This window comes from Manihot esculenta, chromosome 13 (assembly GCF_001659605.2).
Source record: "Manihot esculenta cultivar AM560-2 chromosome 13, M.esculenta_v8, whole genome shotgun sequence".
NCBI classification, from domain to species: domain Eukaryota; kingdom Viridiplantae; phylum Streptophyta; class Magnoliopsida; order Malpighiales; family Euphorbiaceae; genus Manihot; species Manihot esculenta.
The window spans coordinates 1,552,284-1,564,886 of record NC_035173.2 but is presented as its reverse complement, the minus strand read 5'-3'; positions in this window follow the sequence as shown (position 1 = coordinate 1,564,886).

Genomic DNA, 12,603 nt, shown 5'->3' with positions numbered 1-12,603 from the left:
TGATTTGTTTTAATAGATACAAATTAAATTATGTAAATATTTATAATTACTTGAATTTCATATTAAGAAAATTTGTGAAAATACAACAAATTAGAAATTTAAATAATGTAGAAAAATAAAGAATTAATATTATATATTTAGTTTCATTTTATATTAAAAAAAATTAAAAATAATGAAAATTTTGAAAAACCGTAAATTTTAAATTTAGTGACGGATCTGTTTTAATATATAAAAGATGAAGTAATTAAGTATTTATAATTACTCAAATCTTATACTCATAAATTTTGAGAAAATGATGGCAAGTAAAAAAAATTTCAAATTGTTTTGTGTTTATGTGTAAAAATAAAAGAATTAATATAATATATTTAGTTTGAAAATTGAAAATGCTGTAAATTTAGAAATTGATCTATTTTAATACGTAAAAATTAATGAATAAGAAAGAAAGAGAATTTTAACTTTTAAATATTAAAGTTTTTTTATATGTGCTGTATGATATAATAACTGTGAGAATAAAATATAATTTTTATAATTTAGACCAACCATTTCTTTTGAAAAATAGATGGAGATAATGTGTATTTTGATAAAGTGGAAATAGAACTATATAAATATTTGATTTTAAAATTATAATATAACTCAAAAATTAAAGGGTAATTTATTATAATTTTAATTATATTTAAATTACTTTATATAGCATACTCAATATTATTATTTTTATTACATAAATAACTTAATAAATTTTAATTAAAAACTAAATTTTTAATTACAAAATTTTTAAATTATATAATTAAAATATTTAATTATTGCTTATTTAAATAAGAATTTTAATTGAAAATTTTATATAATTAAAAATTAAATATTTATTAAAGTTTAATTAAATTAATAAAACTATTTATATGATAAAAGAATGACATATGATATGTTTGAATTAATTTAAATTCGATCAAAGTTAATAAAAAAATATTATAATTATAATAAATTTAAAAATTAAAATTTTTATTTAAAATTAAAAATTTTAACTATAAATATAAAATATACATTAAACTATTTATTATCATTGAGATTTATTTCATAATTCATCATAAAAGGTAAACCATTACATTTTAGTTTAAGAGTTTTAATTTTAAAAATTTTGTGCTCAACAGATTTAGTTTAATGTTGAGTGCATATCAATAAATTTGAGAGATTTCATATTCTATTCCTAATTTTCGATCTCTATTTCAAAAACAAGTTTTAAAATTTTAATTGTATTTCATAATCATTCTATTGTTGAGCTATAAATTTCAAGTAGATAAAAACGAATCTTAGCATTGATTCGCCCACCATAGGTTGGGATAGATTATGAATTTATCAATTTCATCCTTTTTGAAAATTATCATTTTAATTTTATGTATAATATACTGAAAATGGATTTTAATTTTATGTACACAATTTTATCTATAATATAATTAAAAATAAAAATGAATTGTGATTAATTAATATGTAATAAAAAAATCAAATAATTAGTCTATATAATAATTATTTTAATATTTAAATTAATAAATTTGTGAAATGAAAATGCAATAATAATAATCGTATAAAAATTTATATTTTAATATTTATAAACTTAATTATTATAAAAAGATAGAGTTAGTTATTAAATTCACTAAAATTTCAATGGAATAAAATTAATAAATAAAATATATTGTGATTATTGGTATGATAAAAATTTATTAGATTTTATTTTCTAGTTATAATCTTTTGTAAAGTCTCGTTTTTCTTAACGGCAGGTGAATTTTAACGAAAAATTGAATATTGTGTTGTTTGGAAATTTTTTTTTATAAATGAAATCACGAGAGTGTTATAATGACAGTTTATAATTTATTTTATATAACGTATTAATATAATATTAATAATTTATTACATAAAATTAATAATAAGTAAATACATTTAATATATTTTAATAACTCTAACATTATGTATAATATTTTTTTTTACTATATCAAATTTCAAAGCTTAACATAAAATGGCCGATATTCCATGCCTAATTCTTTGAATGCAAGCTCAAAATTAATGTTAATGTGGAAATTGATTCCTTTAATAGGCGAAGGTCATGGTCAATTATCAACTTTATTTTTTTATCATTAATTTTTAAAATAAATAATAATTTTAAAAATAAATAAAATTATAAATATATAAAATGAAATGAAATGAATAATAATTATAAATATATAAAATAAATAAAAGAATTAACATATATAAAATAATGAAATGAAATGAATAATAATAAAATTACAAATATATAAAATAAATAAAAGAAGTAACATAAAAAATAAATAATAATTTTAAAAATAAATAAAAATTATAAAATGAAATGAATATTATTTTATAATTTTATCATTAATTTTTATTTTTTTTTAATTTTCTGAAAGATAAATGAGAGAAAATATAAATGAGAAATTATAATTAATTACAATTGCCTATGGAGGTGTAAATAATTATATTATTAAAGAATTTGATGGCAACTTAATTTTAATAACAGTAAAAAGGAATAGAAATATCTAACATATATATTGGAGGTTAAAAGTTTATTTTTAAAATATAGAACCAAAGACTAAAAAAACATATTTATAAAAAATATAAATATATAATATTAACATTATTATATTAAATATTTTTTTAAGAATTCATTAAATATTTTTAATTAATAATAAAAAATAATTTATTAAATTATTATTAAATTCATTGTAATATTACTCAAACTTAGGGGAGAATTATCCTAAAAGGATTATGGCAAATCGAAGGGAATAAGCTTTAAAAAGGTATTATTGTGGCCGTAGTCGTGGTCGCGTAAGGAATAGAGACGGCGGCATGCTGTCATGTCGCCGTAAAATTTGCAATTCCCGTCAAATCAATACGGCTGACGTGGGTTTTAATTTAAATACTAAGAAAATTCTGCCATACAAATTGATTTATATATTTAATTAATAATAAGTGAAAATTTTATATTTTATCTATTTCATAAATTTTAATCTTACTTTTTATATATATTAATAAAGATATATTTTTATTAATGTTTTTAATTATATTCATATTAAAAATATAATTTTTATTAAATATTAAAAGATATTTTAAATTTTATTTAAAAAATAATATTTAATTAGAAATTATTTTGAAATTAAAATAAAATTAAATATATTATTATATTATTGAATACTAATTTTAAAATAATTAAAAAAAATTATTAAATGAATTATAATAAAATTTTATAAATACAACGTCTTAACTTTTTATATTTTGTGGTAGGTCAAATAAAGAATTTTAAATTTTATTTGTTAGGTTAGATAATTTTTTTTTTACTTTTTGAAATGTCAAAGATTTCTTTTTTGGCGTATGTGAAGCTATTTCCCTTAGTTATTTTACTTTTATAAGAATTTTTTTTAAAAAATGACTCCTTTGAACTAAATGGTTTCTAAATTTTCCATTATTTTACTGCAAACTAATTAATTTTTTAAATTATTATTTTTTTTTTCAATGAAGAATAGGAATTGAACCTAGATTTTTTAAATTTACTCGGATGCATTTACCATCATACTAATTCTATGAGTGTTAATTTTTAAATTATTTTTAACTTTTGAAAACATATTCTTTAATATATTAATAATAAGATTTTTGAAATACATTTTTTTTATCTGCTTCTCCCCCACAATAGTGGATCATTCAAATTAAAGAAAAGCAGTAGTGTTTCTATTGGTCGTGACTTTTGCAACAGTGTTTTTATTGGTGGTGACTTTTAAAGGGGGGTAACGATATCAAAGCTACTTTGGTAAATGTGAAAGACAGTGTGAAAAGTGAGAGAGTGACTAACGAAAGATGTAGATAAGTTGAGGAATGACGTGGATCTCAAGGAGTGATGTCGACCACTCATGTCCTGCCATGATGGACCCACCTGTCAATAAAATTTTGAAGTGGAGAAGCAAATGTTTCGAACCTTGTAGGACCCACCTTATTTTATTTCAAATTATAACATTTGAAAATTGTTTAAAACAAAAATTTAAAAGCCAAATATTACACGTTCACAAATTTAATAGGATGATAAATAGTTTTAAATTTTATTCTCTTAATTTTTAATTTTTATTTTAAAATAAATAAATATTATGTTTTGAAATTATATATTAATTTAACATAAAAGCATTTTAATTATTTTATAATAAATAAAATATTAAATAAATAATTAATGAATTGAAAAAGTAGAAATTAATTAATATATTTTAAAAAATAAAATTAAATAATTTTCTATGAATTTATTTAGCAGACAAAGTGGGGACACGTGTTGTCTAGCAAATCTTCACCATGGCCCCCGTAGTATCAGTCAGTCCCCGTACCGGATTCGTTTGGGAGACTTTTGGTGGCGAAATTTGGCGATTACTTGTCGAAGCGGTAAAGCTTGAATGTGCTTCCTTTTATGAGATGACACCCCAATCAGAGGAGACTCAAAATTATTTATTTTTACTATTTTCAACACTGTATCATTAGCAATCAGCCATTAAAAAGTAAAAATAAAAATTCCTTCACTAACTTTATCCGTTAAATAAACTTTTTACAAAATAATTAAAAACATTAATTTTTATTTATAAACTATATGAAAGATTGATTTTGTTTATTTTTATAAATAAATCTAGAATTAAAATGTTGGATTTGAAATTTTTAAAAATTGAATAAAACATACATATTATTAAGTGTGATCTGATTTGTAGAATAATATTTATGATCTTTCCACATCCAACGGTTCTCCTCATCCTAATCGGAAAGGGCAAAAAAAGAATACGCATAAGTTAAAATGAAAAATACGTATAGTGGTGGAAGACTGCCATGGTGGATTAGAATAAGGAAAATCATAAAATAATAAAAATAAATAAAGAATTTGAAATGATTTGTGGGCGGCTATAATTAAGCAAATTGATTTGACATGAATTAATTAATTAATTAATAGATATCAATAATTGATTTGAGCATTATCACATATATTATATTTTTAGAAGGTTTTTATCAAAATCAATTTTTAATGTTTAAAATTTAAATGATCCGTTAATTTAGAATAATATAATAAATTTTTAAACAGCTTTTTTTTTTGAAATAGGTTTTTAAACAGCTTATAATTACATAAAAAAATTGATTTCTATTTTTTATTTTAATATTTATAAATTAATTTAACTAATTAAATTACTATAATATTTTTATAAGAAATTTAAAATTATCAATATATATATTAATAATTAGTTTTAATGAGATAGACATGAGTGGTTGATATAAGCTTTGGTGGTTGGTTCCTTAACTTAAAAGAAGGGGAGTTTAGTGCTTAATTATTTTTTTTTATGTGTGATTTTCAGCAGTCAGTCAAACCCACCCCATTAGTCTAGTTTGATTGATTTTAAAATTATTCCACTTTTATTTAAATTATATTTTTAAATTAATTAATTTACAATAAAGACTATTATTTATTTTAGTAATGATTTAACATTAAATATTGTTTTAAAAGTTATAAATCATAATTCTTCCACTTGTTGCTGAAATATTAAACATCCACTAAATTATGCGATACTTTCTTTCCCTTTGATGGGATAGGTTTTGGTTATGAAGGTTGATTTTAATTTTTCAATAATTATTTTATAATTATACACAAATGTTTTAAATATTGGGCGTATAAATTTATTCTGATAATAAATATATTTAAATAAATTTAAAAATTTTTAAATTATACATTAATCTTAAATTTAAAAAAATCCTTTCCATGTTATAATTAGATAATTAAATTTATCGATTTTCAAAATTGACCGGAGAACTTGCGTGTGTGTGATGACTATAAACAGGAATTACCAAATTTGGTGAGCATGACTTTACTGTTAACCAAGGGGTGTGTGTAATTAATATAGCAATGTTATTATTAATTATTTATTTTTTCTTAAATAAAAATTTAAATGTATCTTGATATTTAATTAAAAGTTAATTAAAAATTTATTATTTAACTAAAGCAATTAATTTAGATATATAGAAAACTTAAAATTTAGCAAAAATCAATAAAACGAATCAGAATTAAAGGATTCCGGAGCGGATGAGTACATGCAAAATTTGATTTGTTTATAATTTGTGAAGTTGACAAGTATTGAATTTCTCTAGGGTTTAGTAGTAGCCATAGATAGAGTGAGATTTGGATTAGGCTCTACCAAAACGACACGCGGAGGCCCTCTCTTTCTCTATCAAGGTCATGATCTTCCAGCTAATTAAGAATCAAAGGTGGAGAGAAGTGTCAAGTGGCTTCACCTTCATACGTAAACAGTAAAAGTTAGGAAAGTTCTTGAAATTTCTTGAAAAAGAAATGAATATGTAGAGTAAAAATCAAAGAACTTTCTCGTGAATGTTTGAGAAACAAGGCAACAAAATTTAAAAGAAATCTCAATTAGTTCACACGTTAGAAGTTGGTAGATTTTTATTTCTCTATTTATTTATGTAAACATGATGATTAATTGATTACATGCAAAGACACCCCACACCACGTCCACGTGATTCCTTTCCTTTGTCTCTAATTATCATTTCCCTTAATGGCGTTACAAGTTGGCCAAGATTAAAAAAAAAAAAATTAATTTTTTTTTTGATATTTATTATGATGACTGATTTTTTTTATGAATGAAATTTAAATAATTGAATATTATAGATTATTAAAATTTTATTATATGATTTAATTATAAAATAATAATATATAATATATTTTGAATGTATATTATATCATAAAATATACATATTTTAATATTATGAGATTTCTTTTTATTTGACATGGTTTTAAAAGCATTTCATAGAATCCTATCGGAAAAAAGAAGACGGCTTTTTTATTAAAGAAATTCGGTGATTTAATTTTTACTCATGCATGGTGGTTGGAGTACATGTCAAGTGTAAACCCACGTGGCACGTTATTTGTTATCTACTTTACAGGTGCTGAGCATGAAGCATGGAAAGGGTTCCTTCCTTTGATTCAGATCGTATGGAAAAAAGTTGTACGGTTGGTTCATCTGTGTGATTTGGTCGGTTTCTTCCTTTTCTAACTTTCATCAATGCCCTCTCATGCTGTGGCTTGTTGCGAAAAAAATCAGCTCAATAATTGCATTCCCACTTGAATTGTTCCTCTCTTAAGGTGGATTACGGTTTGATTCATAACTAAAATCAAAATTACAGTGATAATTTTTTTGGTCTGGATCATTCAGAAAAAAAATTAATAAGATTAAGAGATTGGGAAATTAATGGAGCAAGTGATGTTAGGCACCAACATAAGGAAGCAGATCCTACCACAACTGTTGCCATTATTGTTTCCATTTGTGGAGCGACACTTCAAACTAGCATGTTACTACCTATTTTCTTTCCCTCCAACTCCATCTATACCTTTGCAATGTCACTGTCCGGTGATGACCCACTGTTATTACAATCATCACAACCCTCCAAACTATGTAACTATTCAATCACCAAAATTCTTGCACGTATTCGAAATTATAAATTAATTTATATAAATAATTAATAACTCATATTCATGCATTGAGATTAATATATAATTACATATTAAATTTTTATTTATTTTTTATAAATATATTAAGGTATACATAAGAAAACAAAGAGAAATTAAGAAAGAGGAAGCCGTTCAAGGAGTTTGTTGAGAAGTGGCTAAAAATGGCTAAGGTGGGCTCCTCATCAATAACTCCCGCAGAAACTAGGTAGTGAAGCAGTGCGCGAGTGTAACCTCCTGTAAGCTAAATTCCTAAATTTAGGACACAATCTGTTTCGCACAAGGGCCCCGCTTTTTGTTGGGACGTTTACAGACAGCTGCGCTGTTTCCTCCCAAGTAGTCCACGGCTCTTTTCTCTATTTGACACGTGGAGATATAACTGACACGTTACCATACTTCTTCTCCCTTCATTTGCCACGCGAGACAAAACTCTGAACCATTTGTCGCCGTTTCGTTTAGCTTTAAAAGTCAACAAATTTGACGCCACGGTAAAGGCAAGACCTGATTCGTTTTTTGTTTGCTTCTAGTTGGCTTTGTGTTGAGACGACACGGTGTCGCATTAGGGCGGCTCTGACCCTGTGTTTCGCCTCCTCTGGCTTCAGTGATCTTTTACTTGGATTCTCCTTTTCTCCTTTCGTGGATTACAAGGGATGCAATAATAATAATAATAATAATAATAATTCACTTATTTGATTATTTTATCAATGTTAATTAATAAATATATCTAACGTAAAAATTAATAATTAAGAAGCTGAACCCCTAATGTAGAATTATGTGAATCTTATTCCTTAATCCTTATTATTCTAGCACACACGTTGGGATTTGTGGGAATTTTTAATTTGAACGTCTGAAAAGATATATCTAAATTTTAAATTAAATTAAATATTATAAATTAATAAATAAAAATAGAATCTGAGTGTCTAGCTTTACACAGAATTTTGAAGACAGTTCAGAGGATGTTGCTTAACGCAATATTAGTCATTGGTTAGACCTCTCGTAACTGATGCGAGTGAGGATTAAGAAAACAGCACGTGCTTGCTCACGTGGTGCCTGCCCTTCCCACAGCTTGTGTGTTCTCCAAGTATCAAATTGGGTTAAAATTACAGAATACTACTTACATTTAAGACATAATGTGAAATATATTAAATTAATTATTAATAAATATATTTTTAAAACTTTGTCAGTTACAAAACTAGTAACTGATGGTAAATAAATAAACCATATTAAAATCTTTTTGCAAATTAGGTCCACATGCCTGGATTTTTATATATCCTCAAAAGTTTTTTTTTTTTTATATATAAAAAAAAACTATGTCCATAAAAGTTAGATACATTTATTTTCTGATATTAGGTTCGGTAAATAACATTTATCATATGCTATTTTTTTAATAGGTTTTAAAAGAATAATTGAAATATCTATAGAAATGCGTGATTTATTTATTTTTTTACCATATAAATAATATTACCATTGGTGCAACAATATAAAATCTAAAGGCATGCAAGTAGTCAAAACAATTTAGAACAAAAGTCAAACCTAAACCTAAATCCAAATCTAAACTTAAACCTAAATTCAAATTTGAGAATCAATCAAGCTTATGTTTTGATTCAATTGGATAGGGTTAATATAACATATTCAAAATGCATTTTTAATTAGAAATTCTGATCGAATAAGAGATAAAAACTAATAGCATCGCCCACCGCACCACCACCATTATTCTTGACAACTAAAAACAACCTTTAAAAAAGGACATCCCTTTAACAATAACATGCAAAAACAATAAACTATAATAAGAAACACACGAACATAGAAGAAATTTCTTCTCAACCAACTCTAATTTCGTATGGACGAAAAAAAAAGCAGAGAAAGGCCACACCAATGAGATATCACTTAATCTTGAATGAGAGTAACCTTATTAATTATTGTTGCATTTTTTAGTGAAATATGGAATGTTATTGTATTTTAAGTGGAGTAAAATAATAAATTATACATATCAAAATTAATTTGTTTTCATAATAATTCAATGCCATATTTATGGAAAAAACCTAGTTTATTATATATATATGTAACACAAATAAATGATTTCATATTGATAACCTATAAAAAAATAAGAATTTTCAAGATCGTGATACGTGTACACATAAATTGAAAGTTTTTTCATTCGGTCGGACAGGGCAGTAAAAAGTTGGACCTATTAAGTATAAAGAATAAGACAAACAACACTTCTAAGTTTACCAAAACCCAGAACGACAGACCAACCTCTTCAAAGACCTGAGAGAACGGATAAACAGACCTCTTCAAAAGCCCGTACTATAATAAGATTTTGAACACTAATGTGGCCGACCTTAATAACTAGAAGGAGCTCATTTCTATGTAGGTCGGATGAGTTCAACACAATCTCATGAAGTCAGGGTAAAAATATCGACCTCCTATCAACTGGTCACCTCCTTAGCACAAAGATCATAAGCGTGCATGTAGAGGGTACGAACCGACCAGCTCAGCATTATTAAGTATAAAGAATCAGACCAGCAACACTCCTAAGTTTAATAAAACTCAGAATGAACAGACCGACCTCTTCAAAGACTGGAGTGGACGGAAAGACCGACCTCCTCAAAAGCCCGTACTATGAATGGAAGGAGCTCATTTCTATGTAGGTTGGATGAGTCCAGCACGACTTGATGAAGTCAGGATAAAGATGTCGACCTCCTATGAGTTGGTCGTCTCATTGGTACAGCGCAGGGATCATAAGCACGCATGTAGAGAGTACAAACTGGCGAACTCCGCATTTATTGTCTTATAACCCATCATTAATGTGCTGCCTAATACACCTGCACAAAAACATCCTTACCCCATCAGAAAAGAACACGGCACCAAGGCTGTCAATATTATTCAAAGGTATTTATACGCTAAACTAACCCTAAAAAAGGATATCTTATTCTAAAAAAAATGACCTCTCTCTCTCCGTCATGCAGAGAAAACTTGAAACTACTATTTTCTTCTCTATTTTACTTCTCTTAACTCCACTAAATTCTTAAATCTGACTTGAGTGTCGGAGGATCTCCATCGAGAACTCCCCCGGTAGACCCCTGATTGTTTTCTTTGTCTTACATGACTCCTTCCTCAAAGACAAGTATGGAAAGACCCAATGGACCGATCACAGATCGATGATCAACCCAATGAATCAGACATCTGCCTAGGTGTCCTCATTTGAACGTCCCGTCAGATCTCAGCATTATCAATGCCTACTTTACATGCAAGCTCAGTCCTTACTTTGACGAGTCGGACTGAATTCAAGCCTACACGTGGGAGGTATGGCTTGATTAACCTGCTGAATCCATGGGACAACAAATCCCATAATGCCCAGATTGTGTCCATATAACGCCAGATGGAATTAAATGGCCGTCTGACGATGGAAAAAGACGCAATACGTTCGTATGTACACCAAGCGTAGTTATGACAGGAGGTACAAGCGTAGTTATGACAGGAGGTACAAGCGCAGAACATCAGTTACTCGTTATTAGATAACAAAAGAGAAAATAAATAAAAAAATAAATAAAAGGAATGAACCAAACTTATCAAAATACACTTTGACACTAATATTTACTAGACTTCAAACATCACAAATAAAATTAAATACAATTCACTCATTTATGTTTTAATTGATAATAGATAGAATCTAGTTAAAAATTATCCTCATTTATTTTTTAATAGTATATAATAGACTGATTTTGTAATCTGCCATTTGCAGAGATGAAAGGGCAACTTGAGCCGTTGATCTAAACAAGAGGTAGAATTGATTGCGTATGGGAAAATAAGATTTTTGGACAGACGTTTGACCAGATAAAAAAAAACATCATGTGAACCTTTATTTTATTTTACAGAGAAAGGGGGAGAGAGAGGTTTTGAAGAAGAAAACGCCAATAGCTCATGCCTCCTGTCACTGAGATCAGTGCAGTTTTAAAATTTTGTCCATTGCTTCTGCTTTTGCTTCATGTTGCCTTCTGCCACTTACCTGACTACTCATTCACGGTGACAATCCCATTTCGTGCTTGGATTTTTCAAAATTAACTAAATGAATTTTGGATTTTTAATTTGGTTCGATTCGCAGTTTATAAAGGTAGCCGATTTAAAATCAAAACAGTAGATCGGTTCACAATTTGGAGCATAATTTTGATTAGTTTATGTTGATATTCGACCTTGACCAAGTTAATTCATAAAAAATGATGATTGAAATTTAATCTCAAACTAATCTAATCAGCTATATAATAAGTTTATTTGCAATTAAAAAAATTACTTTAATTTCACTGCCTTTTATTTCTTTTTATTAAAATTTTAATTTTGTTGAACGATGGAATCCGTGAATGATTCAGTTGTTGAGTATTCTTGTCCGAAAAAGAGGTTATATATAGATATATTTTGTAATACCTGGCTAGACCCCGGTATCGGAATTCCTACGTTTCGACGGATTTTCCGTTGGAAGTCGGGATTCGAGGATGTCGGAGCTTGCCCTAAGGGTATAAGAAAGGTTTTTAAGATGTTTTTAAGTGTTTTTATCATGTTTGCATGTTTTGAGTTAAGATAGTCAAGCAAAGAAAAAAAAAAAAAAAGAAGAGTAAGTAACAGTTTTAAGCTTAAGTATGATCATGTATGGGATGTATCAGGTACACAGAGTTGACAGTAGGCTTACTACGGGTCCCGGCGGCCTTAAGCCAATCTGGATCCTAGTGCCGGTGATGGTCCGGTAAGCGGGCTGTTACATATTTATAACATAAAATCAGGAGAGAAAAAGGAAGCAATCCTATTTTAAGGAAACAAGATAAGTCTGTACATGAAATAATATATATCAGATCTGTTAATTGTGCAAATCCCTATGATTATGTAATCTACTCCTAATTAGGCAGTTCATTCTAACACTCCCCCACAAGTTGGAGTATGGATATCTATCATACCCAACTTGTCAACCATATCATGGAATATCTTCCATGACACTGCTTTTGTGAGTTTATCAGCTAACTGGTCTTCTGACTTAACAAACGAAAACTGTATAATCTTCTGGTCTAGCTTTTCCTTGATGAAATGCC